Below are 6,697 nucleotides of genomic sequence, written 5' to 3'. Positions count from 1 at the left end.
GCACTTAATAGCTTATAAATGTTTACACGGGGACCAGAATGGAGAAGAAAACAAATTTTGAAGGAAAACATCAGTGTGTACACCAGCCCTGGACAATACCCAGTAATGTTAGCTTCATTTTTTCTTATTAATTTCACTCTCTCTGTAGTTGAAGCCAATTCTTCCGATAGCCTTCCTTTCCATACTAACCTAGTCTTTGCAAAATAAAATCTTTGATATTGTGTATCTTTGTGGAGGAAATCAAAACTATTCAGATATAAAATTTCTCATAGATTGCTATAATTTATTCAGTCCTCCCTGTCCAGAGGGTTGCCTCCTATACTGACTCTAAGCACAGCCATGCAGATCACTTTGGTTAATAGTGAAGAAGCAAATGTAGCACAAGCAGAAAGAAGAAAACTGCATCTTCACTGAGACATTCCCTATCTTAGTGCTATTGAAATAAGCAATCTAGTTTATATATATTAAAAAAAAAAAAAGCCTAGAGTAGCCTGTCACCTGATAAAACACAATGATCACATCACCCCTGTAACTCCAACTAGTATGTAGCAAGTTTCCAGGCATAAGAATGAGCCACCCTAGACCAACCAGTCCTAGATGACCTCCTGATGTCTAGACAAGACGGACTTGAGGTCAGCAAAGCATACCCTACATCAGCAAAAGTGTCTAATCGACACAGACATCTGTGGGAAGTAATAAATGGCAGTTGTTTAAAAACTAGATTTGTGAGTGATCTGCTGTAGAGCTAAAGGTGATTAATACAACATAGTTTCTATGGTGACTCATAAAATCTCTCACTCATTGGGCCTGTTTTCAAATTTTCAAAGCAAACATTGCCTAATACATTTTTATGATGGGGATCAATATTTTGGGGAATGAAAAAACAAACAAAATAAAATTTATGTTTTAAGTAGAAGCAACTAAGGTCTCTTTTTGTGGGGTGAAGAGGTAAGAAAATGCATTGGAAATCCATGTAGAGTCTTTTGCTAAGATTTCTGGAAGCCAGAAGGAAATTTTGTTATCTTGTTTTTAATGGACATCAAAGGTTACTATAATAATACAAATTCCGTTCAATTCAGTTCAGAAGCTCAGTTGTGTCCAACTCTTTGTGATCCCATGAATTATAGCATTCCAGGCCTCCCTGTCCATCACCAACTCCCGGAGTTCACCCAGACTCATGTCTATCGAGTTGGTGATGCCATCCAGCCATCTCATCCTCTGTTGTCCCCTTCTCCTCCTGCCCCCAATCCCTCCCAGAATCAGGGTCTTTTCCAATGAGTCAACTCTTCACATGAGGTGGCCAAAGTATTGGAGTTTCAGCTTTACCATCAGTCCTTCCAATGAACACCTAGGACTGATCTCATTTAGGATGAACTGGTTTGATCTCCTTGCAGTCCAAGGGACTCTCAAGAGTCTTCTCCAACACCACAGTTCAAAAGCATCAATTCTTTGGCACTCAGCCTTCTTCACAGTCCAACTCTCACATCCATACATGACCACAGGAAAAACCATAGCCTTGACTAGACGATCCTTTGTTGGCAAAGTAATGTCTCTGCTTTTGAATAGGCTATCTAGGTTGGTCATAACTTTTCTTCCAAGGAGCATGCATCTTTTAATTTCATGGCTGCAGTCACCATCTATAGTGATTTTGGAGCCCAAAAAAATAAAGTCTGACACTGTTTCCACTGTTTCCCCATCTATTTCCCATGAAGTGATGGGACAAGATGCCATGATCTTCGTTTTCTGAATGTTGAGCTTTAAGCCAACTTTTTTACTCTCCTCTTTCACTTTCATTGAGAGGCTTTTTAGTTCATCTTCACTTTCTGGCATAAGGGTGGTGTTGTCTCCATATGTGAGGTTATTGATATTTCTCCCAGCAATCTTGATTCCAGCTTGTGTTTCTTCCAGTCCAGCATTTCTCATGATGTACTCTGCATATAAGTTAAATAAACAGGGTGACAATATTCAGCCTTGAGGTACTCCTTTTCCTATTTGGAACCAGTCTGTTGTTCCATGTTCAGTTCTAACTGTTGCTTCTTGATCTGCATACAGATTCTCAGGAGGCAGGTCAGGTGGTCTGGTATTCCCATCTCTTTCAGAATTTTCCACAGTTGATTGTGATCCACACAGTCAAAGGCTTTGGCATAGTCAATAAAGCAAAAATAGATGTTTTTCTGGAACTCTCTTGCTTTTTCCATGATCCAGCAGATGTTGGCAATTTGGTCTCTGGTACCTCTGCCTTTTCTAAAACCAGCTTGAACATCAGGAGTTCACGGTTCACATATTGCTGAAGCCTGGCTTGGAGAATTTTGAGCATTACTTTACTAGCGTGTGAGATGAGTGCAATTGTGCAGTAGTTTGAGCATTCTTTGGCATTGCCTTTCTTTGGGATTGGAGTGAAAACTGACCTTTTCCAGTCCTGTGGCCACTGCTGAGTTTTCCAAATTTGCTGGCATATTGAGTGCAGCACTTTCACAGCATCATCTTTCAGGATTTGAAAGACCTCAATTGGAATTCCATCACCTCCACTAGCTTTGTTCGTAGTGATGCTTTCTAAGGCCCACTGGACTTCACATTCCAGGATGTCTGGCTCTAGGTGAGCAATCACACCATCATGATTATCTGGGTCATGAAGATCTTTTTTGTACAGTTCTTCTGTGTATTCTTGCCACCTCTTCTTAACTTCTTCTGCTTCTGTTAGGTCCATACCATTTCTGTCCTTTATTGAGCCCATCTTTGAATGAAATGTCCCCTTGGTATCTCTAATTTTCTTGAAGTAATCTCTAGTCTTTCCCATTCTGTTGTTTTCCTCTATTTCTTTGCATTGATCGCTGAGGAAGGCTTTCTTATCTCTTCTTGCTATTCTTTGGAACTCTGCATTCAGATGCTCATATCTTTCCTTTGCTCCTTTGCTTTTCACTTCTCTTCTTTTCACAGCTATTTGTAAGGCCTCCCCAGACAGCCATTTTGCTTTTTGCATTTCTTTTCCATGGGGATGATCTTGATCCCTGTCTCCTATACAATGTCACGAACCTCATTCTATAGTTCATCAGGCACTCTATCTATCAGATTTAGGCCCTTAAATCTATTTCTCACTTCCACTGTATAATCATAAGGGATTTGATTTAGGTTATACCTGAATGGTCTAGTGGTTTTCCCTACTTTCTTCCATTTAAGTCTGAGTTTGGCAAGAAGGAGTTCATGATCTGAGCCACAGTCAGTTCCCAGTCTTGTTTTTGTTGACTGTATAGAGCTTCTCCATCTTTGGCTGCAAAGAATATAATCAATCTGATTTCGGTGTTGACCATGTCTTCTCTTGTGTTGTTGGAAGAGGGTGTTTGCTATGACCAGTGCATTTTCTTGGCAAAACTCTATTAGTCTTTGCCCTCCTTCATTCCATATTCCAAGGCCAAATTTGCCTGTTACTCCAGGTGTTTCTTGACTTCCTACTTTTGCATTCCAGTCCCCTATAATGAAAAGGGCATCTTTTTGGGGTGTTAGTTCTAAAAGGTCTTGTAGGTCTTCATAGAACCATTCAGCCTCAGCTTTCAGCGTTACTGGTTGGGGCGTAGACTTGGATTAATACTCAGCCATTAAAGAGAATACATTTGAATCAGTTCTAATGAGGTGGATGAAACTGGAGCCTATTATACAGAGTGAAGTAAGCCATATGAAAAACACCAATATAGTATACTAAAGCATATATATGGAATTTAGAAAGATGGTAACGATAACCCTATATGTGAGACAGCAAGAGACACAGATGTATAGAACAGTCTTTTGGACTCTGTGGGAGAGGGCGAGGGTGGTATGATTTGCGAGAATGGCATTGAAACATGTATATTATCATATGTGAAACAGATAGCCAGTCCAGGTTCAATGCATGATGCAGGGTGCTTGAGGCTGGTGCACTGGGATGACCCAGAGGGATGGTATGGGAAGGGAGGTGGGAGGGGTGTTCAGGATGGGGAACACATGTACACCTGTGGCAAATTCATGTCAATGTATGGCAAAACCACTACAATATTGTAATTAGCCTCCAATTAAAATAAATTTATATTAAAAACAAAATAAAATGATAGCTCAATGAGTGAATGTTCCCCTGTCAGTTTTATCAAATTTAAGAAAAAAATACAATCCGCATTAATGCCATGACACACTTCTTGGAGGCTTCCTTCTCCTTCTCAGAGACTGCATTTAGCCTAAATTCCTCCTTGTAAGACAGAAGAAGGGACCAAATAGAGATTAAAAATAAGGAAGTAGATGGCAATGAAAGAAAGTCTAAATACACAATTAAATCATAAGACAAGGATATTGTTATCCTGTTGCCAACTCATGTCTGACTCTTTGTGACTCCATGGAATTCAGCACCCAAGGCTTCCCTGTCCTTTGCTATCTCCCAGAGTGTGCTCAAACTCATGCCCTTTGAGTCAGTGATGCCATCCAACCAAGTCACCCTCTGTCACCCGCTTCTCTTCCTGCCCTCAATATTTCCCAGCATCAGGGTCTTTTCCAATGAGTCAGCCATGAGGTGGCCAAACTATTGGACCAGGATATTTTCATATAAGTATGCATAGGGACACGAGTCTAAAAACTTGATTTTTATGGGCTTCTTGATTGCATGGTATATACAGCAAAGTAAGCAGATTTTCATGCTGAGTATTTTTACTCTGACTCTGTTAACTAAAACATAGTTGATGGAAGAAATTAGTATTTTATATAAGCTAATATAATGCAATTAGCATATATACTTCATCTAAAAAACTGTAGTATTACTACATCTATTCTAAAATAATTCCTACACAAAATTCTAAAATTGATACTAGCCCCCTCCCACTGTTTGTGGAGCTGCCTTGGAAGTCTGGCTTCATTGTTTTCTGATCCAGTTACCTGGCTATAGGATCTTTCTTCATTGTCCTGGGTGGCTCTAGGAAAGTGATAGTTTATGGACTTGTGTGTTTTTTTCAGGAGAGTTTTTTTTTTCTTTTCTTTTCTATTGTTTCCCACATATAAGCAAACAACCCGTGCTGATTTTTTACTAGGCTCTGGGATGGTTTTTGATCATCCTGAGAAGAATGAGCCTTGGCCTCCAGGCCCAGTAAAATAGACATCCATGGAGAAGAGTGCTCATTCCTGAGGACCTGGAGGGCTTGCAGCCCAGGGGGACTAGCTAGAAGCAGTTGGTCACCACAGAAGCAGGCTTCCTCAAAGACAGTTTGTACAATGAAGAAATCCTAATTGTGTGGGACCCAACTGTTTAGCATTCAGATATCCCAAAGTGGTACAGGAATCCCAACTACAGTTTCTTCAATAACTTCAAGAGCTATCATAAGCTGCATCCTGATCAGCCCTTTTACATCCTCAAGCCCCAGATGCCTTGGGAGCTGTGGGACTCAAAGCTGATCCAGCCAAATCCCCCATCCTCTGGGATACTCGGCATTGCCATTATGATGATGTCACTGTGTGACCAGGTGGATATTTACAAGTTCCTCCCATCCAAGCACAAGACTGACGTGTGCTACTACTATCAGAGGTATTTCGAAAGTGCCTGCACAATGGGTGCCTACCACCCACTCCTTTTTGAGAAGAACATGGTGAAGCATCTCAACCTCAGCACAGACGAGGACATCTACCTACTTGGAAAAGCCATACTGCCTGGCTTCCGGACAATTCGCTGTGGAGCATAAGCTCCCCAGCCAGGCCCCCTCACCCTTCCCCACTGGCATTTTACAGCCGGTCTTCTGGCCACCCCGGGCCTCGGAAGGAAGACTGTTTTCCTGAATAATCACAGCCCACACTTCAGGCAGCAAGAGCCCCCGGGGCTTCAGAAACTCAAGGGCAGGGCCCCCACCCCAGCCTGCCCTGTTGTCATGGGGGTGTGTAAACCCAGAGCCTCCTGTCTCACTCATATATACCCATTTAGCATTCCCTCCAGAGAGGGTCCTCCCGCCTCCAACCTAGGTAAATGCAAGATTCACCTTTCCCACCAGGGCTGCCAAAACTGGTCTGCTTTCCCCACCAGAATGATGTTATTATTGCGAACCTGGGAAACAGGAAAAATAGGTACAGTCTCTATCCTCACGGAGAAGGCGATGGCACCCCACTCCAGTACTCTTGCCTAGAAAATCCCATGGACGGAGGAGCCTGGTAGGCTGCAGTCCATGGGGTTGGGAAGAGTGGGACAGGACTGAATGACTTCACTTTCACTTTCAAGTGAAATTCTTATGAATCATTAGTGAAGATTCATGAAATATTCATTGACCTAAGCTTATAAGCATTCATTAAAATTCATAAATTAGAGTGTTTATGGACAACCTATCAAATCTAGGAACATAAAAGGCCACATTGGGTTCATAAACCCTATTTGAAAAGTGACTTTTCATGAATTTTACTGCCTTGTTGTTAGGTCATCAAGTTGTGTCTGACTCTTTGTAACTGCATGGACTATTGGGGGCCAGAGTGAGGTACTCCACCCATGGCAAAGGTCATGAGGAAGGAGGCTCGACATACGCAAAGGCGGGATCGAGCCTCAGGAGTCCCCCTGGAAATCCTTGAGCGTCTACCCCCATAACCAGAGCCTGCCTACTTTACTACTTTGTGCTCTTACCTACACCTCTGACTTTACGGGGGGCTGTCCCCCACCACCTCTTTCGGAGAAGGAGTTAACCTAGAGCTCCAGTCAATAAAAACTCTTGGG

At 42.0% G+C, this 6,697-nt stretch overlaps 1 pseudogene; it reads left to right on the top strand.

The window, feature by feature from the left end:
- Window positions 1-608: 608 nt before the first annotated feature.
- Window positions 609-5,923, top strand: LOC139183598 (beta-galactoside alpha-2,6-sialyltransferase 1-like; annotated as a pseudogene).
- The last annotated feature ends 774 nt before the right edge of the window (window positions 5,924-6,697 follow it).

The sequence above is a fragment of the Bos indicus genome, chromosome 6 (genome assembly GCF_029378745.1).
Source record: "Bos indicus isolate NIAB-ARS_2022 breed Sahiwal x Tharparkar chromosome 6, NIAB-ARS_B.indTharparkar_mat_pri_1.0, whole genome shotgun sequence".
In the NCBI taxonomy this organism is placed as follows: Eukaryota; Metazoa; Chordata; class Mammalia; order Artiodactyla; family Bovidae; genus Bos; species Bos indicus.
This window is presented reverse-complemented; position numbering and strand designations above follow the sequence as displayed.